At 37.7% G+C, this 18,524-nt stretch overlaps 1 long non-coding RNA gene across 13 annotated transcripts in view; it reads left to right on the top strand.

The window, feature by feature from the left end:
* Window positions 1-1,161: 1,161 nt before the first annotated feature.
* The window catches only part of LOC132618078 (uncharacterized), a 29,338-nt gene continuing 11,975 nt past the window's right edge, over window positions 1,162-18,524 (top strand). For 7 of the 13 annotated variants that reach the window (XR_009573944.1, XR_009573941.1, XR_009573947.1 and 4 more), the window contains exons 1-7: window positions 1,162-1,901; window positions 2,657-2,757; window positions 10,200-14,210; window positions 16,071-16,210; window positions 16,343-16,407; window positions 17,461-17,938; window positions 18,074-18,128. This is a non-coding gene — a long non-coding RNA (uncharacterized LOC132618078). Of the gene's footprint in view, window positions 1,902-2,656; window positions 2,758-10,199; window positions 14,211-14,338; window positions 14,498-14,594; window positions 15,069-16,070; window positions 16,211-16,342; window positions 16,408-17,205; window positions 17,939-18,073; window positions 18,129-18,524 lie in introns of all 13 variants that reach the window. The other 6 variants (XR_009573946.1, XR_009573953.1, XR_009573942.1 and 3 more) reach the window with 5 other exon arrangements.

Below are 18,524 nucleotides of genomic sequence, written 5' to 3' on the forward strand. Positions count from 1 at the left end.
GTGAATTAATTTGGGCTACAGATCTAATTCATATTGGTCCAAACTTTTAGATAGAAAACTTGGATCATGCCCAAGATGATCTATCAATGAATATATATCATTTTTTTGCGCGGATTGCCCTTCGTTTGGGGTGGTCTTTAAATTTTGCCCCTCAAATTTGTGGTCTTTAAATTTTGCCCCTCAAATTTGTGGTCTTTAAATTTTTCCCTTCATATTTGTGGTCTTTAAATTTTGCCCTTTGCTTGAAAAGATGGGCGAATACATAGAGTTCTGGGTTCGAACCCCCGCTCAGGCATAAAATAAAAAAATAATTTCGCAAGGCAGGACTGGGGGAGTGTATGCCGGATCCAGCATACAATCTTTAAGAAAAAGTTAAAGTTATGCCGGATCCGGCATAACTAAAAGTCTGCCCCTCAAGGCAAAGTCTGCCGGAGGGGGCATACAAAATTTAAACTTTGCCTTATAAGGCAAACTTTTAGTTATGCCTTAAGGGCATACTTTTAGTTATGTTTATGGGCACACTTTTAGTTAAGGCATTACTAAAGGTTTACCTTGAAAAGTTAAAAAAAAATACATATATATGCTTCAAGGCAAAGTTTGCCCATAAGGCATAAGTATGCCCCCATCGGCATAAGTTTGGTAATTCCTTAACAAGTTTATGCCGATGGGGGCATACTTTTAATGGGCAAACTTTTATGCCGGATCCGGCATAAACTTGTGAAGGAATTATCAAAGTTATGCCGGAACCGGCATACTTATGCCAAGTCTGCCCATAAGGCATAAGTATGCCGGGTCCGGCATAACTTTGCTAATTCCTATGCCGATGGGGGCATAGTGAAATTTAAACTCTGCCTTGCGATTTTTTTTTAAAATTTTGACTGTGTGGGGGTTCGAACCTGAAACCCATGGGATTTAGCGAAGGGCAAAATTTAAAGATTTAAATTATGAGGGGCAAAATTTAAAGACCACCCCAAAAGAAGGGCAATTCTGCGAATTGCCCAATATATATTGGAAAAAGGACATGGGGTGGCTGCCAACAATTAAAATGGCCCAATTTTGGACTATATGGCCCGAAATACACTTTAGGCCCAAAATAAAACAGCCTAAAATTTCAATATATATAATGCCCTTTTCCTACTTTTCAGAATATAGAATCCCTAAATCACTTTCATCTCTTTTCATTTTCATGGAGAACAGCCGTCTCAACCTTCTTCTCTAGCAAAGCAACGCCGGAGCTCCAGCGAACTAACGTAACCAATGACGACTGACAAACCACTACTCGTCCTCTCTCCTCTGCCTCTGGCTTCTTCGTTTGCTCGAATCTCCGAAGATAGACAGAGAAAATTCTAGATCTGTCCGGTATTCGTCGGAATCCAGTCAAGCACCACCACTTCTCCTCATTTCACTACTGATTTTCCCCTCGCTCCCCCTTTTTGGCCGGAGTTTTTTCACTAGAATCTTGCCGGTCGTATCGTTCTTTGTTTGTTGCCATAGTTAGATCTGGCAGGTATTCGTGGGAATCCGGTCACGCATCACCCTTACTCCACGTTTCACCACTGTTTTCCCCCCTCGCTCCGTGTTTTTGGCCAGATTTTTTCACTAGAACTCGCCGGCCGTATCGTTCTTTATTTGTTAGTCATAGTCATTTCCTGGATCCGGAAACGACTCCTCCCCCACCACCATTTTCCAACCAAGAGAGCTGCGAGGGAGACAGATCTGGTAGCAGAGCTTTAAAGCTCGCTGCCAGAGACCGCCGGTTTAAAATGCAAAACAAACTCTACTCGTATCCTCTTTTCTTTATCTCCTCCGTCCCTCACATCGTCACCCATCGTGAATCTCACCGGAAACACACTTAAAACTTTCAGATCTAACTGAAAATTAATCGGATCTGAAAATCACTGGTGAATATAATTTTTTTTTTTTGTTGTCAAGTTTGTCATTGTCTATACAGTGCTATATAGTGTTTTATAACTGTCTAATATGTGTATACATTAAACACTGAGTATACGTTTATTATACATTTAATATACATTTATTATACACAAATTATATAGAAAAATGTATATAATGTGTATATATATTGTATGAAAAGTGTATATATGGAGTGTATATAAATATATTGTGTGTGTGTGTATTGACTATAATATGTCTTTTGATTATATGTGGTCATCCGGTTGTCAATATTTTCACCAGATGACTACTTATGTCCTTGCTCCATATAAATTCAATCCAACCTAGATGAATTTATATATTTTAATATAGGGGAAGAAAATCACTTGTCCCTGTATTATCCTAAATTGAGGAACTTTGTCTCATTAAATTTTTAGTTTAATCTTATCCTGGTTTTTAGGAAAAAAAAATTATTTTTACTTTTGATCTTTAATGGAGCTCCAACCTAAGGTAATATTAAATTTTAGTCAAAAGTTGAAGAATAACTATTAACCCTTTTCTCAAGTAATTTGGTATTCAATTAATGAAGGGTATTAATAGACTAAAAGTCTAATTAAGGGTAAAATTGACCAATTTAAACTAGTATAGGGGCAGATTTGAAGGATTACCTTTTAATAAGTATTGGAACAGTCACGACTTGATCAAGAATTTGTTTTTAGAGGAAAACAGTTTAAATTAATGATGAGACTCTAATCTCTGATTTCAGGCTTGATAAGTACATCTATGATTACTTGGTTAAGAAGGGGATGCATAAGACTGCTGAGGCTTTTGTTGGTGAAGCAAATGTTATAAATCCCATGCATGTTGGTAAGTATTTCTTTAAATTTATTGTGAACGGATTATTGTGCTTTAATAGTGATTATCATTTAATGAAAAGTTGTCTCTGCTTGATGATCATGTTATTCTTAAGGATTTTGTTATTCCTTTGATTTCATTTTAATTTTTTACACGGTGTTTCATTGGACAATGTGTTTCAGAAATAACGAACCTCCTTTGACACGAATTAAATTTATACTCCTTCTATTCGAATTAGTGTCATCGGGGTGCGAAATTTAAGAAAAAAAATGAAGACTTTTGGAACAACATCATACCCATTGTAATCCCACAAGTGGGGCCTAGGGAGGATAGGTTGTTTCCGATAGACTCTCGGCTCAAAATAAAATTTGGAATTTTACATAAATGACTACACTTTGGGGGTTTAAAATTTGTCATAGCTACAGTTTCAATATTTACATTGCGTAGCTATAGTTTCCCCGCTGTATTCAAAAAATGGCTCGATGTATTCATAAAACGGCCTAGCTGTATTCATGAATACAGCGAATAAAAAAAATTCAAAAATTCTTTTCACTGTATTCAAGTCATATGTATTCAACTCAACTGTATTCATGTCAAATGTATTCAACTCAGTTGTATTCATCTATAGCTACTTTTACATTATATTCACTTTATTGTATTTAAAAATCAGTGGTATTCAAACAACATAAATACAAAAAATATTGTATTCAACTTGTTGCATACAAAATTTTTTTTAGTGAAGGCAGCGAGTAATACACTAAAAATTGAATACATAAAAAAACATAGATACACTAAAAATTAACAAAAACACTCAAAACAACTGAATACAAAACAATAAAATGAATACAATCTAAAACATTAACCAAAAAAACTCAAAAATAATGAATACAAATGCTCCGATGATCTCGGCAGATCTGAGAAAAGGGGAAAGAGAGAGATCTAGACAGAGATACACTCAACAGAACAGGCAGAGAGACGAGCTGGTTTAGCCAGAGCTAGGTTTCACCGGAGCTGGTTTGGACGGAGATGGCAGTGGAGGGTAGGATCAGAGAAGGGGTGGTGATTTGAGAAGCAGTGGAGGGATGGTCGGGTTGGTGGTTTCGTGGTGGCTGGAGATGGAGGGCATGGTGGCAGATCTGGTAGGTGCTATCGGAGTTCCGCCGGCGGTGGTGGTTGTCGGAGCAAAAGAAGACGGCTTAGAGAGAGAGGTGATGGAGGAGAGAGAAAATGAAGGAAAATGGGAGGAGATTGTGAGAGAATAGAGAGAAAATAGTTTTTAATTCTAAATACAATATAATTTTACTATACTAGTTACCTTGTGTAATTGACATACAAACTACATCCCATAGCTAAATCTTGTAGATTTTCCTTACTTAGCCCGCAAATTAAAATAATCAAGATACAAAACAAATGGAGTAACATATAGTAGTACACATAGAAGGATAAGAAACTACGCGATAACTAAATAGTACTACTAAAAATAAGGAACTAAAGTAAGCTTTAGACATTTGTGTGTACATATATCATCATAGTGAAATGAGAATTTTAAAGTTAAGTTTTTTATTAATATATAAAGGTGTCTTGTTTTTGGGACAGATCGAAAAGGAAAGCGTGTCACATAACTTGGGATACAGAGAGAGTGTAATATACCAAAAAAATCCTTGAGATGCAGTAGGTTTCAACATGTCATTTCAATTCTTATGCATATCTTAAAATGAAAATATTATTAAAACGATTTAGATATTGAATTTGTTAATCTTTTCAGAACGGTCTAAAAAGAAAGCAGTGCCCACATAAAATAGAATGGAGGGAATGATAAATCCATTCTTTGAATTCAATTTTTTAAAGAAAGTTCTTTTCGTCTTTCTAATTAAAATTATATTTTAATCGCTCTTATTTATTTTGGAGGGATGTGTACAACACAGTAACGTTCAATTTTATTTGTGGTGATGTGCTAATTGTGTACAATTATTGAAAGAATTATTTTCCGTAGTTTCCTTTCATTCCTTGAATTGGTTAATATACAAAAATATCCTAACCTAAAATAGGAGAGTACAAAATACAAAATATTCTAACCTAAAATATGAGATTACAAAATATTACAAAATATTTACATAATCTATCACACCCCCGCAGTCGAAACGGGAGGTTTACGAACGCTGAGACTGTCACGAATATCTTCAAAAAGGACCTGAGGAAGACCTTTAGTGAAAATATCTGCAATCTGATATCGGGACGGGACATGAAGGACACAAACCTGTCCCCGCGCAACCTTCTCACGTACAAAATGAATGTCCATCTCAATATGTTTGGTGCGTTGATGTTGCACTGGATTTCCGGATAGATACATGGCACTCACATTGTCACAATATACCAACGTAGCCTTGCGAACCGGACAATGTAGTTCCAATAAAAGATTGCGAATCCAGCAAGACTGAGAGACAACATTAGTCACACCTCTATACTCCGCTTCAGCGCTAGACCGAGAAAGAGGGTTGTCGCTTTGACGACCAAGAAATCAAGTTGTCACCCAAAAATACACAATACCCCGACGTAGAACGACGAGTGTCCGTACATCCACCCCAATCTGCATCGGTGTAGGAGACAAGGTCGGTGATCGATGAGGGGTAGAGATGCAATCCATGGTCAAGAGTGCCCTGAACATACCGCACAATTCGCTTAAGAGCATGTATATGATCGTCCCTCGAATCATGCATATGTAAGCACACCTGTTGGACAGCATATGAAATATCGGGTCTCGTGAAAGTGAGATACTGAAGAACACCTGCGAGACTACGATAATGAGTGGGATTCTTATAAGGAGCACCCGAAGTAGCACTGACCTTCGGTTTTGTGTCAATCAGAGTGAGAGAGGGCTTGCAAGAGGACATACCCGCGCGATCAATGATTTCCTCGGCATACTTACGTTGAGAGAGGAACATCCCCCTCTTGTGACGGGTCACAGCAATGCCAAGAAAATAATTCAAAGGACCTAAATCCTTCATAGAAAATTCGGAACCAAGCCGATCCATGATGGAATGACGGAGAGTGTCTGAGGATGCAGTAAGTATAATATCATCAATATATAGTAAAATGTATGCCATTTCAGTCGCCGTATGGTAGATGAACAAAGAATTATCAGACCTGCTATTAGAGAAGCCAATGGAAAACACAAAATCTGCAAATTGTCTATACCAAGCACGTGGAGCCTGCTTAATCCCGTGGAGATACTTACGCACTAGGCAAACATAATCAGGATGTGTGCGATCCCGAAAACCCATAGGTTGATGCATATACACAGTTTCCTTGAGCTCACCGTGAAGAAAAGCATTCTTCACATCCAGTTGATGTATAGGCCAATGCTTTGACAAAGAAAGACTAAGAATAGTGCGGATAATCGCCGGTTTCACCACCAGACTGAACGTCTCACCACAGTCAATGCCAACCTGCTGAGTTTTGCCATTACCTACAAGTCGGGCTTTATGCCTCTCAAAATCACCATTAGACTTTTCTTTATGAGTAAAAATCCATATAGAACGAATAACATTAACATTAGGTGGACGGGGGGACCAAATCCCACGTCTTATTCATAACTAGAGCTTCAAATTCATCATTCATAGCCATTTTCCAATTCGGGTCACGAAGAGCGGCCAATGGGTTACGAGGTAGAGGAGATTTCGTAACCGTGGTATGTAAGTTAAACTGACGTTTAGGCTTGACAATACCCCGTTGGCTACGGGTGACCATGGTGGGTCGGGTAGTGGGGATAGGTGGCTGGACAGTGGCATGGGGAAGGGGCTGGCAGTTGGGCTAGGGGCCTGGTGGGCAGCCTGCACGATAGGCAGTGCAGCAAGAGGAGTGGCAGAGCATGGAGAAATACCGGAGGGGAGGGGGGACACCAGTTGGGGCTGCCGCACCGTGGGGCCAGCAGTGGTGACTGGAGGCAATGGAGGAGGACTGCTCGGCTGGGCAGAGGGCGGGGAGGGGGCAGGTCCCGATTTTTTGAGGTGATGAAAAACATAAGGGGAGATTCCTTCATCCAAAAAATTGTATGTATAGGATTAAGGGGTAGGAAAGTTAGCAAAGGGAAACCGAGTCTCATAAAAAATAACATGACGACTAAGGATGATTTTATTTGATGATAAGTCATAGCATTTGTAGCCTCTATGGTTTGATAGGTACCCCAAAAATACACAAGGTGTAGACCGGGCCTGCGACTTATGAATCATAGTTAACGGGAAAAGAGGGTAGCACAAACACCCAAAAACCCGAAGGTGAGAGTACATAGGTTCCTTTTGATATAGAGCACGGAGGGGAGACTTATGGTTCAATAACTTGCTTGGTAAAATATTGAGTAGGTAAGTTGCCATTTGCAATGCATGATGCCAAAAGGAAGGTGGAAGAGAAGCATGTGCAAGAAGAGTCCGCACGACATTATTGATAGACCGAATTTTCCTTTCGGCCTTCGCATTTTGTGAGGACGTATGAGGACAAGAAAGATGGAAAGACATCCCATTCGACTCACAAAGACGCCAAAAATCATTATTCTCATATTCTTTCCCATTATCACATTGGACATTTTTTATTTCTCGTTCAAAATGCGTTCGGACATGGGCCCGAAATTCTAAGAACTTAGCAAAGACATCAAATTTCCTAGTTAAGGGAAAAGTCCACAAATATTTTGAGAAATCATCCAAGAAAAGAACATAATATCGATGGCCCATGGAACTTAAGACAGGAGAAGTCCATAAATCACTATGAATAATATCAAAAGGCATACAAGTGTTCGAATTAGACGGAACAAAAGGCAACTTAATATGTTTACCAAGCACGCAAGAACGACAAATACTAGAGCAACTAGAATTATTACATTCAATGCTTTTATTGATCCTAAGAGAATTCAAAATTGACGCTCCCGGGTGACCCAAACGATCATGCCAAATAGAAGAAGACAAAGCAGCAAAGGTTGATGGAGAATTGGCTGTGTCTGTGATGGTGATGGTGATGGGATATAGATCGCCCCGGCTCTCATATCTCATTATTGGCATCCCCGTCTGAAAATCCTTCACAGAAAACCCATATGGATCAAAATTAACAATCACAGAGTTATCAGTAGTGAACTTTCTAACAGAGATTAAATTTTTAATGAGTTTTGGGGCGTGGAGGACATTTTTCAACGATAAAGGAGGGTTTGGGGGAGGAAAATGAGTATGACCACAACCGTGAATTGGAATTGAATGACAATTACCAACAACAATACCATGATGATGATTGATCAAATTAGAATAAGACGATAGATTACCATTCGTGGATGTTATGTGAGATGTGGCACCGGTGTCCATGTACCACTTCTGGTCCGGAGGATTCATAGTCATTGTATGCATTGTTGATTCGATGTCCGTTGGAGCATAAGACGGGGCATACATCTGCTGATACGGGACAACAGCAAACGCCTGCTGCGGAGGCTGGGGAGCAGGGCCGAAAATGCCCGGCTGTTTGGCCGAGGGGCCTTGCGAAGATGTCGGCCAAGTTGACGGATACGGGGAAGGAGGCACGGCCCATTGTGGCATCCATCCCCATGCATAATTTGGAAGCTGCCACGGGTGAGGAGACGGGTGACGCGGCCAGCTGCCTGGCGGTGGCTGGGAATTTCCGCCGCTGGGACCGCGGCTGCCACTATGGCTGCCTTTGCCTCCACCGTTTCCACGGCCAGCGCCGTTCCGATGGCCAGAATTGCGGCCTTTGTTGTTGTTATTTTTTCCCCTGTTATTCACAGTATGACCAGACGAGTGAGTATTATCAAAAAAAGAAGTGGAACCCTCACCACCTGTGGCAGCCACCATCGCCGAAGGAGTAGTGTGGGCCGCCTGCATCGCCTGTTCTCGTTCCTCCAGAACGAGTGATGAGCGCGCCTCGGTGAATGGAGGCAATGGTTTGCTATGACGAATCTGCGTTCCCACACCTTTGAATGCTTCGGTGAGACCCGAAACAAGCTGAAACACAAGGCGGGAATAGAAACCGGAGCCCTCATATTTTTTAATTGATCGGAGATGCTCTTGAGCCTTTGACAATACGCAGACGCGTTTGGAAAGTCTTCCATCATAGTTGTGGAAAACTCTTGTTCGAGCATGATGGCACGTGAGTTTTGATGGTCCTGGAAGATGTCACGCAAGCGAACCCAGGCTTCCATGGCCGTTGCTTCAGGTTCAAGAATAGTAGTAAGGAGGTCATTCGAAATCGTGGAATAAATCCACTGGAGCACAGTCGCATCAAGAGTCCCAAAGCTCTTTTTCGTCATCGGAGGGAGGGGCTGCCTGCTTCCCTTTCTCTGGTGCGATGATATGGTGTATGACCTTATGGGATTTGGCGAGGATTTTAAACAATTCCGCCCATGTGCTGTATTGTGCATTCTCCATTTCAAGAACCATAGGAATGTGATTACGGATGTTGGAGACGGCGAAAGCAGGGTGGAAGGATGATTTTGAGTCAGACATGGTGGCGGAAAAGAGGGTGGCAGCCGCGACGGAGCTAGGGCAGCGGAGAGGAGAGAGGAGAGGAAAAAAGAGAAAACCCTAAACTGCTGATACCATAAAAGAATTATTTTCCGTAGTTTCCTTTCATTCCTTGAATTGGTTAATATACATAAATATCCTAACCTAAAATAGAAGATTACAAAATATTACAAAATATTCTAACCTAAAATAAGAGATTACAAAATATTACAAAATATTTACATAATCTATCAATTATTTAGTTGTGCAACTTGTTTCATCTATCAAATCTCCACAGGGACTTTTAATGGAATGGTGGAGTGTGTTTTACCCTAAATTCAGCTCTAATCAGGCCGAGCATGCCCAAGAATCTTATGCTGAGGTGTTACCTAAAATGTCTAAGTTAAATTCATCTTTTCTTGATACTATTATAATCTAAATGCATAATCCAATCGTGAATATCAGATAAATATCTCTCAATACATAATAATCCCTCCCTCCCAGTTTTTCTGAAGGTGTTTGACAGGACACGTGGTTTAAGAATGAAAGAAAGACTTTTGAAATTTGTGGTCTGAAATAAGCATAGATATTTGTGCGGCTGTAAATCATCTCTTTATGGGTAAAGTGGGAAGTTTAAAGTTAAATTGCTATCAAATAGAGAAAGGTCTCATTTTTTTTGTGACTGGCTAAAAAGGAAAGTTTTTCACATAAATTGGGACGGAGGAGGGAGTACAATGTATCTATAGCCAAGATTATTTTTGTCATTGTAGAAGTGAATAAAAGAATTGCTTATTAGAAAATGCATTTTGAAACAGAATAAGAATGTCAATTTTTGTTAGTGTAGGAAAACGTTAAGGTTTTGTGGATGATCTAATTGTCTATTATTAGCCCTTCAAGGACAATTAAATGGTTATTTGTTACAGCGGAAACTCATGTCAGATTCTTTGTTGATCTTGCTATCAGGTTCATCCACCGGCGCCTGCTCTATGACGCATCAAACTCCCTAATCTTTTGCAATTTCCAATCTTCCTCTTGACATGGAATTAAGAAGGTGATTAACTTGAGAAAGCTTATAATTCATTTGCTATAATACAGTACATGTAGGCTATATCCATGAGAAAATACAGATGAATTTTGTTACTTCTTGATCATTTTAAGCATTTAACTTTTTTGTAATCCAAGCTTTACTCATGAATACTCGATCTTGAGTGGAAGAATGATTAGATGTTGTTTCTTTCTCCCAATTATTAAATAGTTGTTGCATATTCGATAATCAACATGGAGATTCGGGAGAATTAGTTCTTCAGGAACCATCTTGTTATTACTAGAGGCATCCGACTTGGTACAAGTAGTATTAGAGGATGTTATAAACTAAATATAAATATTCCATTTGTGACGTCCTCTCTCGTTCCCTAATAATTGTCATAAGATAGAACATAAAAGTAAAGAGATACCTAATAAAGTAAACAACACAAGTTATGAAAACCTAAAAAAAGTACCAAACATGTATGAATTGAATGCTATAATAATGTTGGTATTAGTCCAATTCCTATAGTTGAGCCAAAAATTGTCCACTTAAGGTTAGGATTATTTTGCGCGTCATCATTTGAAGCACATGGTTTCGCTCATGAAGCAATAACTTCCAGCTTGGATTGCTTTCACTACTAAAAAACAGGCAAAAATCGACTGCCAAAACTGACGGACTGCGTCGGTTTTTCAGTGAAAACCGACGGAAAATCGACGCAACACGGTCCGTCGGTAACGTCGCTTTTCGAAACCGACGGACTGCATCGGTTAAAACCGACTGGAAACCAACAGAGAAATTAAAAAACCGACGGACTCCGTCAATTTTTTTTTATTATTATTTTTTTTTTTTTTTGAAAAATAAAGAATGAAATGTAGAAACTTGGAATCGAACCCGAGTATGTTCCTTGGCATTAAAGGGATTTACCACTAGACCACTGATATTCTTTGTTCATATACTTACATTGATTTAATTTATACTGTTTTTTTACTCTAACTGTCGGTTTATTTTAGAAAATAATATAAAAAGTAATTATATTTTTTCACGCATTTTTGCGCAAAAAAAAAAAAAAACCGACGCAGTCCATCGGTTTTCTTAAAAAAAAAAAAGATTTAAAAAAATTATTGAAAAAATTTGTCGGTTTTTTAGTAGTGTTTATAGCTTTAAGCAATGAAGCAATGACCCTTAATGACACTATGAGACTCAGCTGATCTTTGCCATCATAACATGTCTAAAAGTCGTTTCTCTTTATCTTGATCGACTTCTATATTCTTCAAGTAGCTTCCTATAAAACAAACATATTTTAAACTACTCTTTGTCCTTTCAAGTAGTCCAAATCCTTTCTTCCTAGGTCATTTCAACTTCAACAATTTATTACTAGAGAGGTCCGACTTGGTACAAGTATAGTTAAAGGAGGTTATAAACTAAACAAAAATATTCCATTTTGTGACTTCCTTTCTCTTTTCCTAATAATTGTTATAAGATAGAGCATAAAAGTAAAGGATGCATACTTAAGTAGAAACATTTTCTCAATTCCACAAGTCGTCATAAATGCTTAACCAATAAAGGCTCAAATCTCATTCTATTTTCTAAATTCCACAAGCTTGTTTGAAGAATTGGTGTTAATAGCAAGTGTGACTTTCCTTAAGAGGCGGATGCAGTGTTGCGACATTGGGTTCATTTGCACCTAGTACTTAAATACAAAATGTGTAAAACATACTAAAACTGCGATGGATAGTATGTCTGAATTCATAATTTCAAAAAGACAATGGTTCAATACTACAAATCTTAAAGATTGAGCCTATGGGGTTTAAATTCTGGATTCGCCTCACTAACGTCTCATAGTTTCCTAATCACGCTTTCTTGATTATTTTTTACAAAATCCTATAAGGAATAATATACATTCAAACATCAATGTTAGTATTAGTTTAGAGTAAAAGAAAAGAAGGGTATTCAGATGACATTAGTTGTGATTAGTTTTTTATAAGGACGGTAGTTGTGATTAGTGCGACTAAGACCATAGTGATAGAAATTTGGGACTGAGAGAATTTTTTTAAGTCGAGTGCTCTTACTAAGCGTGTCTATTGATACTTTATGACATGTAAAAGAAATAAAGCTTCTACTGCTCCTTAAGGGTAAAAAGCATAAAGTTCTGAGTTACTACATATAATATTTGCAAGAAGAAAGGGTATTAAATAGTCGATTTTAGATCTATAATATGAAAATCAAGAAATGTTAGGCTTTCGTAATTTTTACACCAAAGGTTGTAGCCTAGCGGTCAACAAAGTGAGTGAAAAACATGGGAAGATTAGGATTGGAGTTCACACAGACACAAAAAATGCTTGGTAATTTCTTCCCATTTGATTGAGTCTTGGTGAAGAGAGTTACCTAGTATGTTGGCGGGGGTAATAGGTAACAGTGAGTAGTCCAGGTGTGCGTAAGCTTTATCCGAACACCAGTGTGAAAAAAAAAAGATCATAATCTCATAACAATTGTTAGAGTAGTCAGTGAAAAGCGCAAAAAAAAACCCCAAACCTTGTTGGAGCATTAAATGCAAAGCACAATTAAAGTGTGGGATTTAGCAAAGAAAAAAAGCAAGGGGAGAAAAAATAAAAAATAGAAAAGTAATGCAAGAAAAACTATAAATACAGGCAATAATTATTTGGACAAAAGAATGGAAAAACTATAATTAAGCTCTAAGTATGAAGTTGTGTCCTTTAAGGCAGAGCCTATTACTGAAGGTGCACATGCCTTAACACCTTGACGCCTACACTAAAGCGCCAATTAAGCAAAGCGAAGCGCACAAGCTGGGCTTCACCGAATTTCAGGGCTTAAGCGCGCGTTAAGTGAGCCTTTAACAACACTAATAGGTATACAGTGTTATGTGGTAGTTTTATCTGATATCTGGTTAGTCGTGATATATGTGTCTAAGTTTGGTAAAAACTTATTCATTCAGATGCTCGAAAATATCTTTCCCGGAAAGATCGACGGTAAGAAGGAGCTCCTTGGAGAAACGATAAAGGTGTCTCTATACGACCTATAGGTCATGGATTCGAGTCGAGGAATTAGCCACTGATGCTTGTATCAGGGTAGGCTGACTACATTACATCCCCTTGGGGGATGCTTCATGCACCGGACGGGGGATGCTTCATGACCCTGCTGGGTTTCTCTTTTGAGACTAAATTCGTAGATCTAATTGACTAGATTTGTTGCTAATTTGAGAAATGATTATTCACGACCAAGGAGGAATGTTATCTTTTATATAAGCCTAATAATGATATTCAAGCATCGATGATAAAGTTCGCTAAGACAATTTGGAGTCTATTTCTCAAAAGCTTAAGTACCATTGATATAATGTCACTTCAAGCATTGACGATCGAGGCTGCTAATATGAATTAGCAAATGTTTCCTGTTACCTTAACCTGATCACTCATGCTTGAAGCCATCAAAATTATGTTTTCTTCACTGTTGAAACTTGAAACCTAAACCCTCTATGCCACAAGATGGTTCCTGAAAAACTATTTCTCCCGATTCTTCAGTGATTGTCAAATATGCAACAACCATTTAATAATTGGGAGCAAGCAACAACATCTAATAATTCTTCCACTCATGATCGAGTATTCATGAGTAAAGCTTGGATTACAAAAAAGTTAAATGCTTAAAATGATCAAGAAGTAACAAAATTCATGTGTATTTTCTCATGGCTATAGCCTACATTTACTGTATAACAGCTAATGAATTATAAGCTTTCTCAAGTTACACCTTCTTACAGTTAGGTGTGAAGCCATCATGGTTTAATACATGGAGTACAACCACAGATGACATGAACTACCAAGTTCCTGGAGATCCAACAGCTGGAGATCTTCGTAATCACATGGTTGAGTCACCCTGTATTGGTGACTCTGTAATGCCTGAGATGCTTCTCAAAGTAGAGTCTTATCATAGAGAAGGTATTATTTTTGTGTAATCTCATATTATGTTATAGGATATTTTATCTATCAACATTTACACTTAACCTTGCTTAGAAGACAATACACTTGCTGTAGTATTTGATATGTTTCAATTTCTGTTACTGAAGGGTGCATACTTAGTGATAAGATGTTTAGACTCTATGCTGGTCTAATGGACAAGAGTCCCTCAATCAGCTTCGTCGTCAGAACTTGATGAAGTATCTATGTTAAATAGGATATCACCAAAGGGAAAGTCAGGGACCGGAAGAGGAAAAAATAATGCTTTGGTTAGTTTTATCAAATAATTCTGCTGAATATTCATGAAACAGATTATCTGCTCATAGTTTGACCGTTTAACTGTGTGTCTGCACCCCAATTTCTCAGGAATGGTTTTCACCTTATAACTTCTCTCTGACCGTTTAAATGGTCAGCTTATTCCTTGGCATGAAAAACTGGAAGGAGAAGAGGCAATTTAAAACCGTGTACATGAGTGGGTGTCCTCTGTATAACTGACTATTTATATCTGTTTGCGCCAGAACACCAAGATTGTTGATCAATGGTTTGACACGTTTGGCCTAGTTTAGTTTCAAACTTGTATATCCTCCAATCTGTAAGTAGTGAACATAACAAGCTTTCAAAATTGTGATAGACAGACTTGCGTTGAGGAGATTGGTCTATTTATATCTTTTTACGCCAGCACACCAAGATTGTTGGTCAATGGGGCTAACAGGGTTGGCCTAGTTTAGTTTGAACTTATATATCCTCAAATCTTGAAGTTGAGGAACTTGTCGAAGAACAATGCAGTGAACATCGGAATATATAGCTTTGTTAATTGTGATAGACAAACTCGCTGTCGAGGTATAGCATTACCATCCAAGTGATGAATACTGCTGATGCGTACTGTCATAGACTGCAATATAATAGTGATTGAATGATAAATCCATCATGCTTTTGTTTGCCCCTCTGAAATATTTGCGTGCTGCATGTCTACATGGAGGAGCTCACATTGCTAAAATGAGGATATGTGTGGGCATGATTGACTGGTGATATCTCTTGATGCTGCTAGTGGTTGGAGTGAATGCAGATGCTTTTGAAATGATTGAGTGTTACATTTCTTAAATAAGAAACAAAATCACAAGTCCGTTATTGGAAATATTCCAGGAAATCTCACCAGTCCCTGAAACTAGTGAAGTAACAGAACTAATATCATTTATTACTCGCATTAGGAACAACAAAACATATAAAGGAATTAGGAATTGTTAGGGTTTTGCTCTGGTTTTCTTACCATATTTGAGTTTTATCCTTCTCTTGAAGGAAAGTCAAAATATTATCATAATTGCTTTACTTTTTCTGAAAGAAAAATATAATTCTCTTCTCTTCCATATATGGCTAGTCCTTTTCTTGGAGGAAAAGATTTTGGACCTCTATAAATTGAAGAATCCCTCTCATATAATATAACACACAGTAGCATCCACAATGTAGTCCCTAAAGAGTCTTGTTCATGGGGAGATCATTCTCTCCTTAGTTTTTAATGCTTTCTTTTAAATTATGTTTTTTAATATGTAGGTCACTTGAACAAATCATATTATAATATTATGTTTTTTAGTATATTTTTTTTGCCGTCTAATTTATCGTTGTTTAAGATTTGCAATTGTTAGCTTCCACATGATGCCCTGTTATTTCGATCCCAACAGGAATGAGGGTTTTCATCATATGAAAATTAATTTCTAGTCTTTATATGCATTTTATTAGGTGACTATCATTTGACCTTGATTTTTTTTTTTTTTTTTTTTTGATGAGGGACCTTGAATTGTTGAATAAGAAACTGTTTGGCTTGATGATTTTGTTTCTGATTACCAGATTAGTATCAATCGGAAACCTAGAAGCTGCAGCTACTGCTCTCCACGCAACCGGAGAGCTTGTATTTCTATGCAAATGCATTGCGTGCTGTTGCCCTTTCTTCAGCTGTATCCACGTCTTTACTTGAGCTGTCCATAAAGGTGCTTCTTCCTTTCAATGTTTCATTTTACCCTTCTCAAATAAATTCATTCTCTTTCTTTGTGCTGGTGTCTTTGTTAAATCACTACTTGTGATGCTTGTGTAATTTGTTGCTGCCAATATGGTGAGAACAGACTGGTCCTTGTCTGGAACACATCTTCTTTGTGCTGTTGGCAGGCATCAAGAAGCTTCTTATCAGGTAATGTTCTATTTTGTTAGTGATCTTGATGTTGCCTTGAACATTAACCGACTGCTGCTAAAGTTATATGCCTTCATCTTATTGAACTGTAATGGGCTAGATTTATCGACTATCTGCAGTGTACTTATTGCAGATTGATTGAAACTTATAGAATCTTGACCTATTCATTTATCTTTCCTACTTCTTATCTGTTTCTTTTCACTTTAACAAGTGTGTTTTTTCTAACAACTCAAAAGGTGATTCCCCCAACTATCTTTTTTTTTAATAAGGTAAATGTTAATTAACTGAGTACCAAGAAGGTACCAAAAAGAAGAGTGAATAGTTCCACCAAGTAGGAAAGATACCACTTGTATAATGATTTGACAGATAATCCACTGAACTATCACAATCGGAAAAGTCACAATTGATTCTTGGACAAGCCCCTAGCTCACTCTAGAAACGGAGGACTATCAGTGACATAGAGAGTGAATTTTGAAAGTCGGAATGAGTGGTCTCAAACTAAAAGGAAAACAGGAAACGCAGAGCACAACACCAAAGTATGGGTCTTCGAATCCTTTTTCTAGTAAGACCATGCCAGCAACACAGCCACTCAAACTTCAAAGAAAACCGGGAAATAAAAGTCTCTTTTGAATCCACTCTTTATGTCGCTTATAGTCCTACCTTTTTGAAGTGAGCCAGAAGCTTGTCCAAGAATAAATTTGTGATTTTCCTGATTGTGATAACTCTGTGGATTATCTGTGAAATCATTATACAAGTGCTTCCATAATATGGAAAAATAACTATATTTTATCTCTACAGAATCAATACCACCGGTCAGGTAAATTCCTTTGCAACACAAGAAGAAAAAAGAGATCGAGAGCGAGCAATTTTAAATTTGCAAATGCTTCAACTTTGAGAAATTTATTCTCCAACGAGTGAAGAAATGTGGTTATTAGGAGCCGAAAATTGGTCATCCTCCTCCGTCCCCTCTGCATCTCTTTATCCTTTGATTCTGAAGTTGTTACTTGAATATGCATTTTTTTGCTATGTTGCTCAGACTCTTAAAATATGCAGACAGGTGCGTGTCGGATCTCTCTACAGTAGTGCATTTTCTGAGGATCCTACATGGGCTTGGCAATATTTTTGGAGAGTCCGAATAACATGCTCTCTCCGTTTCAATTTATTTGTCTTTTGATTTGAGACAGAGCTTAAGTAAGTAAAGAAAACTTTTAAATCTTGTGGTCTGAAACTAATGATATGTGTAATGTACTAAAATGTCTTTTAATCTTGTGCTCAGAGGCATTATTTTTTAAACAGACTAACGTGAAAAGTAAGACAAACAAGTTAAAACAAAGGGAGTAGCTTTTTTGCCATTGTCTTGCTCACCGAGCTACAAATTACCTACCATTTATGTATTTTACCTCAGTTTCATTTCAAAGATTCTTCTTATCAATTAACATTTTGGATAAAACGGAAAACCAAGCGTACCTATAAGGAAAGGAGCCGAAAAATTAGCACACAACCTTTTGACTTGGATCCTGTCAAATGTTGGGTATGCTGAATCACTCTTTCATATTTGGTCTAGAAGAGTTGCCATAACTTTCTCGTTGTGGAGACATTTATATATTGATTCTTATTTATTTCTTGTTTTACTTCGTATCGATTTTTCTTTCCGTTGTGCCTCCAGGGGAAATAAAGTTGTGTCCAACAAGTATCTAATCAATCAATTATGGCTATCAGTTGTAAGTTCCCTGAATTTTCCACATCAACAGAAAGCTTCAAAATCAAGTATTCCTAAAATATATGCATATTTATGTTCAAGCCTTCGCAGTTCATTTTTTTTTCCTTCCCAGGAAATTAGCTCTGTTTATGCTGCCATTGAATGTTAACTGTCTACCCCTAGTTTATTAGTACCAAATCAAAAGAACAACTGTTAAAAATAGAATCGTTAACAAATAATCTAGGTTTTCCGTCCCTCCAGTTTTGGTGATTTTAACAATGATATGCTTACTCGTTCCGACTTAAGTGGAAACAATGCAGTAGTAACTTGAATACCCGTAAGTAATCAATTTGTTCTTGGTCACCATAGTAAAAAAGCACTTATTTTAGTTAGTATATCAAGCATGAATTCATTTTCA

This window comes from Lycium barbarum, chromosome 11 (genome assembly GCF_019175385.1).
Source record: "Lycium barbarum isolate Lr01 chromosome 11, ASM1917538v2, whole genome shotgun sequence".
Taxonomy (NCBI): domain Eukaryota; kingdom Viridiplantae; phylum Streptophyta; class Magnoliopsida; order Solanales; family Solanaceae; genus Lycium; species Lycium barbarum.